This window comes from Bos indicus, chromosome 18, assembly GCF_029378745.1.
Source record: "Bos indicus isolate NIAB-ARS_2022 breed Sahiwal x Tharparkar chromosome 18, NIAB-ARS_B.indTharparkar_mat_pri_1.0, whole genome shotgun sequence".
Classification (NCBI taxonomy): Eukaryota; Metazoa; Chordata; class Mammalia; order Artiodactyla; family Bovidae; genus Bos; species Bos indicus.
Genome location: NC_091777.1, coordinates 2,627,321 through 2,645,828, shown reverse-complemented (window position 1 = coordinate 2,645,828; position 18,508 = coordinate 2,627,321). Strand labels below are relative to the sequence as shown.

General features: G+C 40.5%; 1 protein-coding gene and 1 pseudogene across 1 annotated transcript in view; both read left to right on the top strand.

Annotated features, from left to right (window-relative positions):
• LOC109572257 (translationally-controlled tumor protein pseudogene) overlaps window positions 1–16,831 on the top strand; it is a 62,419-nt pseudogene extending 45,588 nt beyond the window's left edge.
• The window catches only part of GLG1 (golgi glycoprotein 1), a 127,656-nt gene that overhangs the window by 51,266 nt on the left and 57,882 nt on the right, over window positions 1–18,508 (top strand). The window lies entirely within an intron of this gene.

Here is an 18,508-nt window from a genome sequence, read left to right as displayed (position 1 = left end):
ACTAATCACAAAAAACAGACACTTCAAATTAGTGATTTTATTGCTTTTCTATGTATGAGAATATGCTAGAGTTTGGGCTCACTGAAATTATTCCTTAGGTATGCATCTTATGTCTAGGGCCAGGATCCTGTTTTTTTCCTCCATTCTGAGTTTCCCTTTTAGCAAACTCTGTGTGTGTGTGTGTGTGTGTGTGCACGTGTGCGTGCTGCAGTGGCTGATCGCTTAGTGGTGGCCACGTTTGGTATTTACTGGAATGATAGGCAGTATTCTTTGTCCACAACAGTAAACCTCCAACTTAACAGAAACAGACAATATTATATTATTCCTGGATTTGGAAGACCTCAGATAAGTTCAGTGCAGTCTCAATCAGAATCCCAGCAGACTGAGGGGCTGGGGGATAGAAACTGACAAGCTGAGTAAAATTTATATGGAAATGCAAGTGAACTAGAGTAGCTTAGATCGCTGAAAAAGAACAAAATTGGATGGTTTGCATTACTTGTATTTCAGCACTTATTATAAAGTGATCAGGACAGTATAGCATTGTCAGAAAAATAAACTTACAAATGTGGGTTCAGAGTGTGTTTTGTAAGTAAAGTTTTATTGAAACAAGGCTAAACCTATTTGTTTACATATCCCCCTAGGGCTGCTTTTGATCGACAGTTACCAAATAGAGTATAACAGAGACTATGTTTTGCCTCTCAGTGGACACTGTCTGCAGCAGCTGCCTCAGAGAAACCCGAGCTTTGTGAAGGAACTGAGCATTGTCCCCTAAGCCTGAAGTCTCTCTTTCTCATCTATTGAAATTTCCCCTCATCTTTCAAGGCCCAGCTCAGATGACAGCTCTCCTTAAAGTCTTCTTCCACAATGCTGTTTAATTCCTTGGTGTACAAGCTGGTAAAGGAACTTAGAGCCATGGCAGAGACTGAACACTGGCTTGAGCAAAAGAACCTATAACTAAAACAGAGTTCATATCGTCCAAGTCAAGACATTTCAAAGAAAAGTTGGTAATCCATCCCATGAAAGACAATGTTAAGACTCCAATAAATGTCCCATTTGCTTTTGATTGCTCAGGAAGTTTTTTATATAGCCCGTTTCCACTCCCCAAACTAGATCATAGGTCTGAGTTAAACTATACACACTTAAGACTTCTTTGGTTAAAACTTAACTCCTCAGAAGCATTAAATATAGAAAAGAGAAACTGGAAAGGTTTGCCATTTTCTTCTAGTTGTAACCTGCTTCCTATTCTGTCTAGGTAGGCTAACTTCTCTTGTGCCTACTTGGATGGTTGGGTAAAATTTTGTAAGAGCCTGTAGATTTAAAAAAGTATTTTAAAAAGGATACCTTCCCCTTTCTCCTCCTTTCTCTCCCCAGTAATTCTCCTGGTACATGATTTACCTCATACATTTGAAGTTACCTGTATAACATCATTATAGCGTTTGGCGTGACACCTGAAGGCAAGCCTTCTGTGCCCTCAAACACATGCGTGCACACAAATCAACCAACTGACCCTTTAAAGCTGTATTTTCTTTTACTTAAAAAAAAAAGACCATTTGAAGGGATGAGACAATACAGTCCTGTAAAACCCTAAAAGCCTTTCTTAGATCCTCCTGTCATGGTGCTCTGGTTAATTTATAACTTCTAGGCATTAATGTTCTCAAGACTTTACAGAAGCAAGTGTGAGAGAACAAACCGAAGTTGCTCAGCTGCCGCCTTCGGCAGTTGTGCTCTGCGTTTGGCTCCTTTGTCTTTCTCAGCAAAAGCCCCAGTTCTGTAATCAGTGGTTCTTAGGCTCGGCACGCGTCACCTCGCTGTAAGCCTGGTCAGAGCAGAATCCAGCAGGTCCGGGAAATGGCAGGTGCTGGTCTCCTTGCAGTTTGAGGGGGTGGAAGCCCTCTTTTGGTGGATAGTATTTGAGCTTATGGTTCACCTTGTTGTAGCCACGCGTTCCGGGAAACAAACTCACTCAGAAGGACAGTGCAGATAGTGGAGTGCAGTTTAGTACACCGGCGGGCCCAAGGCAGAGTCCCCCTCTTAGCCAAGGACCCCGACCAGCATCTGTGAAAATCTTTTATACCCCATGTGTATGTGTCTGAACCCACCACTCCAAATTCCTTGAGACTTACATACACCAAGGAAAATACAATCCCAATAACCCCATCATTCACGTGCTATGGTCTCATGTGCTCAAAGAGTCAAACAATTAGCCAATAATCAGTAAACCCGAGGTTACACTCTGATAGATACAGAAAAATTTATGGCCTGTCTGGAGGAAGGGGTGATTAGTGTATGTTTTCTCTTGGGCGATGAGTAACCTAGATACGATCTTCAAGGTTCCCCTGTCTGGAGGGGTCTTATCCTTCTGTTGTTGTTTTCATAGGCACTAAACACAGAGTTCAGAGTCCATTGGAAAGATGGCCGAGCAAGATCAGCATGAACAGGCCTAAGATGGAGTCCAGGCCCTATGAATTCCTTCTTCAACCTTAGTCTGGATAATTCGTATTTATTGTCATTCAAGGAACTAAATGGGCAGGAAGATGGAGTTCTCCGAGTTTTGACTTAACTTAGTCCTGATCCTAAGATTTTTCTTGTGTTAGGTGCTGTTACACGTTATAGCAGATTTGCCTAACGCCCAGGCGTTCCTCCTCTCTGCTGGCTAGCAGAGGATAGCAGAGCCCTGTCCGCGTTCCCCCTGCCTTCACTGTCTCAGTGCTAGCTGCAGGCGGCTTTCTTCAAACCCTGGTGGAGGCTCAGGGCCTTCTCTGGCCTTGGGAACACAGCTGACTCACGTGGAAGGGGGCAGAGGGGCCTGGGAGTTAACAGCCCCGGCTGCAGGCCCTCACCAGTGACAAAAACTGGTGAGGCAGTGTCTTCAGCCTTCTCACTCCTGGAGAAGCCATTCCTGAGGTCTGATCTTTATGTTTTTCCAGAGGTGCCCGTGGGAATGCGCTCCAGCTGCCAGAAGGCCAGCCCACCTGCTCGTTCAGTCCTGCCTGGCTCCCCGTCTCACTTCCTCCCCTCCAGCAGTGCTTCAAGGGACCCTCTCCTCAATAAACTGATGGCACACACACAGCATTTTTTTTCCTTGCCTTGTATAAAGCAGTTCATAAAATCCATGTTCTCAACTCAGGCCAAACTGAAAGCTATTTTTATTACATATAATTAACCTAATTTACGAAAAAGAAGCAGGCTTGGGGAGCTGGACAGCATTGAAACAAGTGTGGAAGCTCAAAAGTTGCTTTTCTAGAATTAATGTTAACAGCCTCAATATAGCATTTGAAATTGTTTTTAGAATCTTGAACTTGAGTTACTCAGATCCAGGGCTGAGTTTGTATGGGTTAAATAATTTGTCTATGGATTCAGCATGAGTGTTTCCAAGGTGGTTCTAACTTCAAGCATTAGATAAGCTTATTTAAGAAGTTGGAAGTGTGTTACTGTGCAAAAGCTTGGAGGAGTGGCTAGAGAAAAATAGAGAATCCATCCATCGGTGAACCACCTTTCAGCTCTCACGTCAACTGCCCTGGTTTGATGTTGTCACAACGTGGTATTCCACAAGCTGTTGCTGTACATTGCATCTTTATGCTTATGATATAACTATGGAGAGGTTTTGTTTAAATTGGAAAAAAAAATTTTTTTTCAAAAGAACTGTTGCCAAGCTTACTCCCCATCTTTTGGCTTTTGCTTGAATCTTTGTCTTATTTCAAAGGCTGAGAGCTGTTACCCAGTGGAGCCTCGAGTTATGAAAGTCCAATATTTTTGAAATCTTAAAATTAAAAAATCGTTTTTAATTTTCAAATGCTTATGTTTTAAATTTGGGAATTATCACATTTTACGGACCAAAATAGCACATTCAGTTTTTGGCAGCCTCTGTCCTGCCCATGCCAGTAAAAGCAGCACCATATGGTCTGACTGCTGTTACACTGGGAAGCCCACACCCTGTGGAGACATTGCCTGGCATGAAGCGGAGCTGCTACTCCCCATATGCTTATGTTTTTAAGCCAACATATCGACCAGGATATATTAAGACTCCAGGATATCCTGTCCGTTGAGTCTTGTAGCCCTTTTTCCTATCAGCTTTAACATTTGACCATTATGAAAACACAAGTAGAGCTGGAAACTTTATGGACTCTGTCACCCAACCTCAGAAAGAAACTTCTGAATGACTTTCCAAGAACGGAAATACATACCTTTTAGAAGATAGTCGATAAACGTTTCAGTGCTAGTTAATTGCTGAAACTTAATTGCTCATTCCCTCCATAGCTGTCTCCTCTCTTGATGATAATTTCTTCCTCTCCTGACACCCTGCTCCCCTGAAATACCCAGAATGATAAGACTTTGCAAATATTAATCTTTAGGTATTGAAAGATGGGCTGAAAGTTGTAGTTCTTTGTGATGGAAAAAGTTTGCTTACTTATTTTTACACGTGACTTGTTTTTCATTTATTTATTTAGCTGCTTCGGGTCTCGGTTGCTGCAGAGGGACTTTGTTGCCCCGAGGCATGTGGGATCTTAGTTTCCTGACGGGTTGAACTCATGTCCCCTGCATTGGAAGGCAGATTCTTAACCACTGGACCACCAGGGAAGTCCCCAGAAACAGTTTAGAATGAGCAGGAAGAAGGCATAACTGCTGCTCTGTTCACTTCTGTGTGTTTTGTCCTTTCTTGAATAGGTGTCCTGAGTTCTCCAAGTAATCGCCCTCTGCCTGTTCTTTGTCTCTTTGATGCTGGAGCTGCCATTTAGTTCATTGTAACCTGCATCCAAGCATTTTGGTAACCTTACAAAATTACCGTTAAGGCTTTCCAGTAGAAAATTAGCTAATTCTTCTGAAACTAAAGGCTTTCCAGTAGAAAATTAGCTAATTCTTCTGAAACTAAGTTTTGTTCATCATATAGAGTATGTCTGTAGTTTTCAATAACTTTCTTTATTAATAGCTATTCTTGAAACAGCATTTACTGTGTTAATTGTTTTGGGCACTGAGTATGTGGAATAGACAAAATTCCAGTCTCCAGAAATAGATAAGCAGGTTCTAATGCAGTGTAATGCTTTACTGGACAGATACACAGTATACTATAGTTGTATCTTGAGGCAGCTCCTGAATTTTCAAAGGAAAATGTAAAACCTTGACATTACAATGAAGTGCTTATAAATGTTATTGCCTGGTCTGTCAAAAAAGTATTTAAAGCTCAGAGAGAATTAAAAAAAAATTTTTTTTTTATTGAAGGATAATTGCTTTACAGAATTTTGTTGTTTTCTGTCAAACCTCAACATGAATCAGCCATAGGTATACATATATCCCCTCCCTTTTGAACCTCCCTCCCATCTCCATCCCCACCCCAGCCCTCTAGGTTGATACAGAGCTCCTGTTTGAGTTTCCTGAGCCACACAGCACATTCCCGTTGGCTGTCTATTTTACATATGGCAATGTAAGTTTCCGTGTTACTCTTTCCAGCATCTCACCCTCTCCCGCCCTCTCACCATGTCCATAAGTCTGTTCTCTATGTCTTTTTCTGCATTGCCGCCCTGTATATAAATTCTTCAGTACCATTTTTCTAGATTCCGTATATATGTGTTAGAATATGATATTTATCTTTATTTTTGACTCACTTCACTCTGTATAATAGGTACTAGGTTCATCCACCTCATTAGAACTGACTCAAATGCATTCCTTTTTATGGCTGAGTGATATTCCACTGTGTGTATGTACCACAGCTTCTGTATCCATTCATCTCTCGATGGACATCTAGGTTGCTTCCATGTTCTAGCTATTGTAAATAGTGCTGCAATGAACAATGGGATACATGTGTCTTTTTCAATTTTGGTTTCCTCAGGGTATGTGTCTAAGAAAGCTCAGCGAGAAATTTATAAGGCTGGTTCAAGCTAAGTGACAAATAACTGAAAAATTAAATGTAGCTTTATTTATTTATTTTTAATGTAGCTTTATATATTTTATGTTATTCTAAAATTTGAACAACTAATAGTCATGTGTGATTTTTCAAAGTTAAAATTTTGAAGAATTCTAATTTTAATACGAATATAGTGAAGTATTTTGATGGTAATGCAGATGCCTCATGTTTGAATTTCTAAAATAAGAATCTACAGGTACTTTACCTTTTGATAGAAATGTGGTTTAAATCGGTTATTTTTCAACAGGAATGCTTTTGGTATTTTGAAGGAATCATTCCTCCTCGTGCAGTACTGTCCATACATTGAACATTTAGCATACTCAGCCTTTTTTTGTATTTTTTATATTCCTAAAAAATGTTGAATACCTGCTTATAACTGTTTGACCCAATACCACTGAGGCGGCTATTATTAAGTGTAAGTGAAGACCCATACGTATTTCGGATCTTCTGTTTTTAAAGGTAGTAAATCATAATTAAAACATTGCCATCTAAATGCTAGTGTTGCTCCCCCTCCCGAGTTGGAGTGATAAAGAAAAAAATCCCGTCACATTTTCAGACGTACCTGGTTGGGAGTTGACTAGCTCTGTATTACATAGTACTTTTGTTCTCTGTACCTGAGTATCAAATTTTACTTTCTGAACATAAGAGGGTTGCCGTGGCCTTCAGTAAATAAAGCATCTCTTTCTCTCATTTTAGAGTACACGCCTAGGTATCAGTGTTGGGGCGGGGGGGCAGGTTTCAGCCGGCCTGGTGCAGGCGCCTGTAGCTCTGTTCGCTGTTATTCAGTCGCTGAATCGTGCCCGGCTCTTTGCGGCCCCGTGGGCTGCAGCGTGCCAGGTCCCCTGTCCTCCACTGCTTCCTGGAGGGCTCTCACATTTGTGTCCATCGAGTCTCTGATGCTGTCTAACCATCCTATGAATCTCACAAACATTGTCTCACACTAGGAACAGTAACCACATCATGTGGAAGATGTAGTACTCAACCTGATCTTTCTTTTTTTTCTTGTAAGCAGCTTTATTGAAGTGTATTCTACGTATCTTAGAGTCCACCCGTTAGCAACTTTACCATCATTTGTGGTATAATCATCACCATAAACCACTTGTAGAACATTTTTATCACCCCAGAAGTATTTCTCATGCCCATTTATAATTAATCCCTGTTCATTCCCATACCTAGGCTCCACTAACCTACTTTATGTCTCAAAATTTGCACCTTTGGACATTTTATATAAGTGGAATCATCAATATGTGACCACTTCCTTCTTAAAAATTTCTCTGTGGCTTCTCTTTCGGACTGTTGTTACCCGTTTCGATCTTTTCCTCTATCAGGGGCTTGAATGTCATGGTTCTGTTCTCACTCAGACCAGGTGATTTCATTCCAACCTAAATGTAATGATTCCACATCTTCTTAGCAGCCTCAGCCTCCTTTCTGAGCTCCAGACACTTGTCGCTCACTCACTCCTCCCGCAGCTCAGCCACAGGCAGCTCAGCCTCACCGTCTCTGAAGCTGAGCGCAGGCCTGTGGATTTCACTTCTCAGTGGAGGCACCACCACCCGCCCTGTTCCCCAGCCTGCAAAGCAGAACAGCCGTCATCCTTCATGCTTTCCCTCACTTCCACATCCAGTAAGTTACCGGCTCTGAAATCACCCTCTCAATGCCGCATGCGCTGAGTATAGTCCACCTGTTGAGGTAGTGTAAGTATGCCCTGTGGTTTGGGTCAAGAATCTGCAGAGATTCTACCCAAGATCAGACCTTAACCGGAAGTGTCGTCCTCATCCATTCAGATTCACAAGAATAAACCTAGCACACTTGTAGTAACAAGATTGTCTTTAACAAGTTTCAGAATTCTTTTTATCAACTTTAATTTTATTTTAATTTTTAAAGTTTTATTGTTAATAAAAGTTACACAATTTAAAAAAATCAGTGGATTCTATGATGTTTCTTAAGAAATGTAACAGTCTGTATTTCCCCTTACAATTCTTTTTAAATTAAGGTTAAAACAAAGATTCTTTTGGCTTTTCCCTTCCTACTCCCATATACCCGATGTAAAGTTTGCCATTTTCTGTAGAAGAATAATTGACAGTTTTCCCATAAAACAAAATTGGTACTCGCATAGCAAATTGAGTGTCTATTTACAGTGGTTTGACACAGGTAGAGGCAATTTCCTGTTTAGTAAGTAAACAGAGTAAAGGTTTATGACTTTACAAAAGAGTAACATTCCTTTTTATTCTTTTATTTAGCAGCAGATTTTAGTTGGATAAAGAGCATTTTAAGTTTTGTATAGAATTGACTTAGATTTTCAGGGCACTCAGATCACAAAGACCGAGTGAAATTTGTGAAGAACAGAGTGGAACATGGGATAGAATTAGAAATGAGTTGTTAGACTTCAGTAGAAGCTTACAAGAAATGTCTTTTCTAAGCAACTGGAAAGCAAGCTAAGGAAACGGGTTTTTCTTTCTGTCTAGAAGATGACTTTGCCATTACTTCCTCTTCCCTCTTGAATTACTTTTGTTTGTTGTTTTAGGGACATAATCATTTTTTGCCCTTAGTTCTCTCTCTCTCCCCCTCCATCCCTCTTCCAGATCTAATCCATTGGTGTTTATTTGTATGAATTTTTTTTCTTAGTCATTTCTGAAAGCTTCACATGCAGGATGTCCAGTTTCTCCTGAAGGAATTGGATTTAAATAAATAATGGTGATGAATTCCTTTAGAGGCATGCAAGGGAACTCCAGAAATGTAATTCTTGATAGCTCTTTCTCCATCCTTGCTGTTCCATCAAGTTCATGGGGTCGCAAAGAGTCAGACATGATTGAGTGACTTTCACCTCACTCTTCACCACTAGCACCACCTGGGAAGCCCCAGTAGGACTAGGAAGGAACGAATTTCACAGTCTTAGCTGCTTTACTCGCCGTGCAGAAAGAAAGCTAAATGTGAGAGAGAAGTTTTGAATTTTGTCATTAATGGAAACTGTAGCCTTAAGCCAGTACACAGATGTAAGATGCTTTTGTTGTGTCTGATCTTTTTCATGGCAATTAATTATGTAGGCTAGATCTACTTAATCTCAAATTCAAAGACGAAAGTGATTAGTCATCTTTGGTAAAAAAGAATCTGCTATTCATTTTTTTATATTTTTTTCCATGAGATTTTTAGAGAAGATGTATAATTATATAGAATAAGCTATTGGTGAAACACGGTAAAGGTTAAAGAGGTAACTTACGTTTTTAGGAATTTTTCTGATACTGTTTTTAACTGAGGTACTACCACCTCCAGGGGGGCAAGGAAGCAAAATAAAGCCGGAAACATTTAGGAACTTTTTTTTATTGAAGTATAGTTGGTTTACAGTTCTGTGTTAATTTCTTGTGTACAGCAAACTGATTCAGTTATATCTCTGTGTTTATATATATGTGTGTGTGTATATGTATTTTTATATATGCATGTATGTTTATATGTGTACACACACATTCTTTTTCATATTCTTTCCCACTGTGGTTTATCACAGGATGTTGGATATGGTTCTCTGTGCCATACAGTAGGACCTTGTTTATCCATTCTGTATGGAATCGTTTGCATCTGCTAACCCCAAACTCCCCATCCATCCTCCCCCATCCGTCTCCCTCTTGGCGACCACAGGCCTGTTCTCTCTGTCGGGAGTCTGTTTCTGTTCTGTAGGCAAGGTCTTTGTCATACTTGGATCCCGGGTGTAGTGACGTCACAGGGTTCACTTAGTTTACTCTCTGGGTCCCCCGTGCTGCTGCAGACGGCATTCTTTCATTCTTCTTTACAGCTGAGTGGCTGTTCCTGGGCCGTGTCTTGGTGCATTCATCTATCGAAGGGCATTTAGGCTGTTTCCATGTTTTGGCTGTTGTGAACAGTGCTGCTGTGACCATAAGGGTGTATGTATCTTTTCGAATTATATTTTTGTCCAGTTATATGCCCAGGAGTGGGACTGCTGGATCATACAGCATCTCTGATTTTTGTTTTTTGGAGGAACTTCCATACTGTTTTCCACAGAGGCTACTCCGGCTTATATTCGCAGCAACAGTGTAGGAGGGAATACACCTTTTCTCCATAGTCTTTCCAGCATTTGTTATTTGGAAACCTTTTAATGATGGCCATTTTGACCGGTGTGACGTGATAGCCCATGGTAGTTTTGATTTGCATTTCTCTAATAATTAGTGACCTTGAGCATTTTGTGCCTTGTGCCTATTGGCTATTTGTATTTATTCTTTGGAGAAAATGTCTATTTAGGTTTTCTGCCCATTTTTTGATTGGATTATTTGGTTTTTTTTTGTTATTGAGTTGCATGAGCTGTCAGAGAAACTTAGGCATTTTTAATGCTCCCAAAATGAACTTATAAGAGATTGTTTTAAGGGAAGTCAATTTTCAGCCTGTTTCTCTGTTTTGGAGGCAGGAACAAATTAGTGACCAGTCTAGTAGGTTACTTGGTAAGTCATGGATGTTGAGGTCATTTGTTCAGTGTCAAGCCTTTTGGAAAGGCAATATTAATACCTTCACTTTCTTTTCAAACTTCATTAACTTGCTGTTAGTCCAAAACTATCCCATATTATTTTATGTTTTAAAATGTGTATTTGGTAATGTTGAGATAAAGTTTAAAAATTAAAATTCTGGCTAAAAGTTTTTAGTTAGTTTTTAATTGCTCAGTCATGTCTGACTCTTTGCGACCCCATGGACTGTAGCCTGCCAGGCTCCTCTGTCCATGGAATTCTCCAGGCAAGAATACTGGAGTGCATTGCCATTCTCTTCTCCAGGGAATCTTCCTGACCCAGGGATCGAACCCGCGTCTCCTTCATTGCAGGTAGATTCTTTACCGTCTGAACCACCAGGGAAAAGTTTTTAGTAAGTTAATTAGATGATATAGTCTAAGATATCTTCGGGTAAATTATGTACTAAATTAAAAAAAAAAATAGGTCATGGGTCACATATTTGGCTTATGTATATGCTTCTGAATTCTTTATGTTAATGGCATAAGTAGCCACCACATTCATAATATTGTAAGATTCTTAACCAGACAAATGACTCAGAGTAGGTATAAAGGTGTGTACAGTACAGCTTACAGTTAAAGTATTCATTTTAAATATGTCTTAGAACGTTGCAGTTCGTGAATTTTATTTAGTACATATTACAGAGAAAAAGTTGGCTTAAAGCTCAACATTCAGAAAACTAAGATCATGGCCTCTGATCCCATCACTTCATGGGAAATAGATGGGGAAACAGTGGAAACAGTGTCAGACTTTATTTCTGGGGGCTCCAAAATCACCACAGATGGTGATTGCAGCCATGAAATTAAAAGATGCTTACTCCTTGGAAGGAAAGTTATGACCAACCTACATAGCATATTCAAAAGCAGAGACATTACTTTGCCAACAAAGGTCCATCTGGTCAAGGCTATGGTTTTTCCAGTAGTCATGTATGGATGTGAGAGTTGGACTGTGAAGAAAGCTGAGCGCCGAAGAATTGATGCTTTTGAACTGTGGTGTTGGAGAAGACTCTTGAGAGTCCCTTGGACTGCAAGGAGATCCAACCAGTCCATTCTAAAGGAGATCAGTCCTGGGTGTTCTTTGGAAGGACTGATGCTGAAGCTGAAGCTCCAATACTTTGGCCACCTCATGCGAAGAGTTGACTCATTGAAAAGACCCTGATGCTGGGAGGGATTGGGGGCAGGAGAAGAAGGGGACGACAGAGGATGAGATGGCTGGATGGCATCACTGACTCGATGGACGTGAGTTTGAGTGAACTCCGGGAGTTGATGATGGACAGGGAGGCCTGGTGTGCTGCGATTCATGGGGTCACAAAGAGTCGGACATGACTGAGCGACTGAACTGAACTGAACTGAACTGACAGAGAGAAATTTTATATAAGTGCTTGAAGCTTTTCCTCTTGCATACTGAGGTGAAAATAAAAATCATAGAGAGTCTAGGTAGAAGATTAAAAAAAGTTCCTTGGCACCAAAAGCAAGCTATTTAGAGAAAGCGCAATCCAAAATTGACTTTCTATCGTTCCTCACGCCCCAGTCTTTTTTTTTTTCCTTCTTGTGAAACTGAAAGAAAACTACGTCTGGGGTTGTTAGATACTAGCTCTTGCATCTGAGTAGATATGGTTATGCTCTCCCTAATGCAGAGAGCCTTTCCACAATCAAGCTCTGTGACGTGGATTATTTAGGAAGATTTCAGTTGGGAAAATGCTTTTAGGTGCTTTCTGAGGCTCACTTTTTGGTTACTTGGTCTGTCCTTTTTCTGTGGTCCATGAGGCATTTCATTTGTAGTAATATCACATGTCAGAATTTAGAATATTTTCTTTGAAATAGTGAACTTGCCTCTAGTCATAGATCCTTCTTTTCTATGTTTTTAGTGTAGACTAAAGATTCAAGAGACCTGAAATCAAGGCCTTGTATTTTAGACATTAGATTTCCCAATAATCTTCTGAAGAATAATAATTGTGATGATCAAAATTTTTAAGATACTGTTGTAAGGTCTGAGTGTATTTGAATTCTTGATATATAATCTGTTGCTTCATAAATAGGCTGTTTGCTTGGATGAGAATACTCAAGTCTCTGACAGATTTATCTCTAGGAATTGCTTGAATCAAACAGTGTTAATTTAGTTTATTGACTTCCCTGGTAACTCAGATTGTAAAGAATCTGCCTACAGTGTGAGAAATATGGGTTCGGTCCCTGGGTTGGGAAGATCCCCTGGAGAAGGGAACAGCAACCCACTCCAGTATTCTTACCTGGAGAATTCCATGGACAGAAGAGCCTGGTGGTTTACAGTCCATGGGGTCACAAAAAGTTGGACACAACTGAGTGACTCAACACTTCCTAGGGAAAGATTTTCTGAAACAACAATTATATATATTTAACATGGGTGGTCTACAGTCTTAAGTTATATTGACAGAGTTGGTTTTAGTTATCATCCCGCTCTTATGATCATCCTAGCCTAGAGAATGGGACATTATCATCTGGGGACTTGGTCTGGTCTAGGATATGGATGTTGCCTATTTCCTCCCCACCACTACCTGATTTGGAATAGACAGTGGAAGAGGAAAAAGAAAAATACGGACTTGGAAGAATATATCATTAAACTTCCTTTTTGCCCCAAACATGAAGATATATTCCAAATATTTTCAAAAATGTTTGTCTTAAAATAGAATTATCCTTGGTTTTCCGTTTTTTCTTTTTTGCATGTGGTACAAAAATCAAAAAGTACAGAAGGTTATATACTGAAAAATAATTATATGTGTCCTTTCAGAGATAATATATACAGATACAATCAAATATGTATGTCATAGATCTTGAATTCTTATTCTTTGCCTCCATGAATTATGTTGCTTTTGGTGTTTATTTGATTTTATTATGTGCAGAGATGGAAGGGCCAGTATTATCTTCCACTGCCCTGTGAAGTACGTGAAGTACGATTTATCTGTTTTGTGGACATGAACTTTGAAGCCTAAAGAATTATGTGACTTGATCGAGGCTTGCTATACAGTGAATATGCAACAGAACTGAAATCAGAGCTTAAATTTTTCTGGCTCCTAGTCCGTAATTCTTTCTACCATGTTGCTTCTAAAGCATGATGAAATGAGGGGATCTGTTGACGGTGTTTATTTCTATGAGGTAATGACAATCTGCAGATGGTGACTGCAGCCATGAAATTAAAAGATGCTTACTCCTTGGAAGGAAAGTTATGACCAACCTAGATAGCATATTCAAAAACAGAGACATTACTTTGCCAACAAAGGTCCGGCTAGTCAAGGCTATGGTTTTTCCTGTGGTCATGTATGGATGCCAGAGTTGGACTGTGAAGAAGGCTGCACGCCGAAGTATTGATGCTTCTAAACTGTGGTGTTGGAGAAGACTCTTGAGAGTCCCTTGGACTGCAAGGAGATCCAACCAGTCCATTCTGAAGGAGATCAGCCCTGGGATTTCTTTGGAAGGAATGATGCTAAAGCTGAAACTCCAGTACTCTGGCCACCTCATGCGAAGAGTTGACTCATTGGAAAAGACTCTGATGCTGGGAGGGATTGGGGGCAGGAGGAGAAGGGGGTGACAGAGGATGAGATGGCTGGATGGCATCACTGACTCAATGGATGTGAGTCTGAGTGAACTCTGGGAGTTGGTGATGGACAGGGAGACCTGGCGTGCTGCGATTCATGGGGTTGCGAAGAGTCGGACACGACTGAGTGACTGAACTGAACTGAATGACAATCCTGTGAGTAGCCGTTTTAGAAGGATTTTGATGCTGTGTTTCTATGGTAGTGGTATCACACCCTCACAGTTCAGAGGACTGTGTCATTGTTGATGAATTGTCTACAGAATAATTTATAGATGTTAGCCACTTGAGACTGAATGATAATGCTCTGGGTGTCACTTTTGTATCATGGGCACCAAAACTGACTTTATCCATGAAACTGGGCAATGAAAAACAAGGTCTTTTATCTCTACAGCTGTGTGCCTGCTGTGGCTGGAAGCCATGTTGATAGACTTGTCTAAGATTCTTTCCCATGGGGCTTAAAGGGGAATCTGGCCAAGCATTTGATAGAACGCTTGACTGTTTTCTTCCCCCCCAAATTAGGACCAAACTGGATTCTAAATTTCTAACTCTTCTCCTAGGGGGAAAAAAAATGAGTGAGTGAGTCAGCGGTAATTTTTCCCTCCTCGCTGATTATAGGCTCTCATGCAGATGATTTCATTCCAGAAAAACTTGTGCTTCACAATAGTGACGTGGTCCCAAATGGAAAGCTGATGTAAAAGACTGAGTGAGCTCTATAGAAAGAAATATCTCTAAACATCTTTTGTGGATGATCTGTCTCATATAGTTTATTCAGTTCAGTTCAGTCGCTCAGTCGTGTCCGACTCTTTGTGACCCCATGAATCGCAGCACGCCAGGCCTCCCTGTCCATCACCAACTCCCAGAGTTCACTCAGACTCACGTCCATCGAGTCAGTGATGCCATCCAGCCATCTCATCCTCTGTCGTCCCCTTCTCCTCCTGCCCCCAATCCCTCCCAGCATCAGGGTCTTTTCCAGTGAGTCAACTCTTCACATGAGGTGGCCAAAGTACTGGAGTTTCAGCTTTAGCATCAGTCCTTCCAAAGAACACCCAGGGCTGATCTCCTTCAGAATGGACTGGTTGGATCTCCTTGCAGTCCAAGGGACTCTCAAGAGTCTTCTCCAACACCACAGTTCAAAAGCATCAATTCTTCGGTGCTCAGCCTTCTTCACAGTCCAACTCTCACATCCATACATGACCACAGGAAAAACCATAGCCTTGACTAGACGGACCTTTTTGGCAAAGTAATGTCTCTGCTTTTCAATATGCTATCTAGGTTGGTCATAACTTTCCTTCCAAGGAGTAAGCATCTTTTAATTTCATGGCTGCAGTCACCATCTGCAGTGATTTTGGAACCCCAAAAATAAAGTCTGACACTGTTTCCACTGTTTCCCCATCTATTTCCCATGAAGTGATGGGACCAGATGCCATGATCTTTGTTTTCTGAATGTTGAGCTTTAAGCCAACTTTTTCACTCCCTGCTTTCACTTTCATCAAGAGGCTTTTTAGTTCCTCTTCACTTTCTGCCATAAGGGTGGTGTATTTCTCCCGGCAATCTTGATTCCAGCTTGTGCTTCTTCCAGCCCAGCATTTCTCATGATGTACTCTGCATATAAGTTAAATAAGCAGGGTGGTACCTTTAATTCAGGGTAGTAAAATGGGGGGGGGGGGGATGGGGAAGGAGTTCACAGTATTCCTTAGGGTATAGAACATTACTTGATTTCGTAATTTACATTTTTTTTAAATAAACTTTAAGATTTGTAAAACCATAACCAAATATGTATCCTTTTGGCCGTAATGTAATGATGTATTTTGTGTTCAGTAACTAGATTGTTATATCCATATTTGCCATTCCCTGCTCTGGGGACAGAAGATAGATAAATTTGACTAATTTTGAGTGTTTCCATTTGGTTATTTTTAACTAGTTGTAGAGTTTTCTTAAGCAAAAATAAGATGTAATTTGATTTCTTGAATTAAATTTTGAGACAGAGCATCTTCATGGGTATGGATACTTCTGTCAGTGAGTCAGGAGTTGATCAGTTTAGCGGGGGCTCTTAAGTCTAGTAATGAGTTACATTATTATGCTTTCATATTTTTAAAATAGGGCTAAAACCTCACTGAAGGTGAATGAATTAGCACTTGACAAAGCTGCAAGTCTTTTGCCCGTATTGTTTATATACAAGTAAGTAATATCTGAACTTGAGCAGACGCATTTGCTAATTCCTACTATTTTATATGTATTATAAAGACCATTGAAGTTATTTTCATTTTAAAGGTATAAGAAAGTAAGTCTTGACCTCATCTTAATACCCTGACTGTCCAAGAACCAGGGATAAATGGGCTCTAGTTTGTTGGAGGAACCTTGCCTATCTATCTTTTATCCCTTTAAATTGCATCGTGTTCCCACAGAAGTATATATAATAACTCTACATTATTCTTCGTGTTGTCTTTGGGCTCTGTCTCTGAACCACACCTACTGCTCTAGTCAGTAGTCCACGCCAGCGCCTCTAATGGGGGTGGGGGCTGGCACATGATGACAGTGAGAAGCCCCTCGATGTCTGCTGTTCATGCTGCCAGATGGTCCTGGTGCTGGACTGGCAGAGAAATTACCCATGAGTCCCCAGGGTTGGCCTACGTGACTGATGCTGCCAAACATACCCACAAGTTTTGTAACACAAGATGAAGACACCTGTGTGTCTTTGGAGGCCAGAGGTATTAAAGGACATGCAGGAAGAAATGTACAAAGTGTAGACTGCTAGTCTTCTACCAGTCCCAGCTGAAGAATGCTGCCATGACCTCCACTGTGGATGGAGTAATAGTCAAGTTTGGCTAGGGTTTTGGGAAAATGAAATAATATATCTCATATTTTAAAATATACATATTATATATATATATATTATATTTCTACTGTGGGCAAGATGGAGAAGGAAATGGCAACCCACTCCAATGTACTTGGCTGGAGAATCCCATGGATAGAGGAGCCTGGTGGGCTGCAGTCCATGGGGTCACAAAGAGTTGGACATGACTAAGTGACTGGGCAAGAACCTCTTTGAAAAAATGGAGTATCTCTTATAGTCAACATAAGAGTCCAAAATGCAGTACTTAGGTCCTATCTCAAAAATGACAGAATGATCTCTGTTCATTTCCAAGGCAAGCCATTCAGTATCACAGTAATCCAAGTCTTTACCCCAACCAGTAATGCAAAAGTAGCTGAAGTTGAACGGTTCTCTGAAGATCTACAAGACCTTCTAGAACTAACAACCAAAAATGATGTCCTTTTCATCACAGAGGACTGGAATGCAAAAGTAGGAAGTAACAGACAAGTTTGGCCTTGGAGTACAAAATGAAGGAGGGCAAGGGCTAACAGAGTTTTGCCAAAAGAACACACTGGTCATAGCAAATACCCTCTTCCAGCAACACAACAGAATATTCATCACACGGATGTCAGCAGATGGTCAACACCGAAATCAGATTGATTATGTTCTTTGCAGCCAAAAATGGAGAAGCTCTGTACAGTCAGCAAAAACAAGACCGGGAGCTGACTGTGGCTCAGACCATGAACTCCTTATTACCAAATTCAAACTTAAATTGAGGAAAGTAGGGAAAACCACTAGACCATCCAGGTATGACCTAAATCAAATCCCTTATAATTATACAGTGGAAGTGAGAAATAGATTCAAGGGATTAGATCTGATAGACAGAATGCTTGAAGAACTATGGACAGAGGTTCATGACATTGTACAGGAGACAGGGATCAAGACCATCTCCAAGAAAAAGAAATGCAAAAAGGCAAAATGGTTGTCTCAGGTGGCCCTGCAAATAGCTGAGAAAAGAGAAGCTAAATAAGCAAAGGAGAAAAGGACACATAAACCCATTTGAATGCAGAGTTCCAGAGAATAGCAAGGAAAGATAAGAAAGCCTTCCTGAGTGATCAATGCAAAGAAATAGAGGAAAACAACAGAATGGGAAAGACTAGAGATCTCTTCAAGAAAATCAGAGATACCTAGGGAACATTTCATGCAGAGATGGGCTCAATAAAGGACAGAAATGGTAGGGACGTAACAGAAGCAGAATATATTAAGAAGAGATGGCAAGAATACACAGAAGAACTATATAAAAAAGATCTTCACAACCCAGATAATCACGATGGTGGGATCACTCACCTAGAGCCAGACATCCTGGAATGTGAAGTCAAGTGGGCCTTAGGAAGCATCACTATGAACAAAACTAGTGGAGATGATGGAATTACAGTTGAGCTATTTCAAATCCTGAAAGCTGATGTTGTGAAAGTGCTGTACTCAGTATGTCAGCAAATTTGGAAACCTCAGCAGTGGCCACAGGACTGGAAAAGGTCAGTTTTCATCCCAATCCCAAAGAAAGGCAATGCCAAAGAATGCTCAAACTACCACACAATTGCACTTATCTCACACGCTAGTAAAGTAATGCTCAAAATTCTCTAAGCCAGGCTTCAGCAATACGTGAACCACAAACTTCCATATGTTCCAGCTGATTTTAGAAAAGGCAGAAGAACCAGAGATCACATT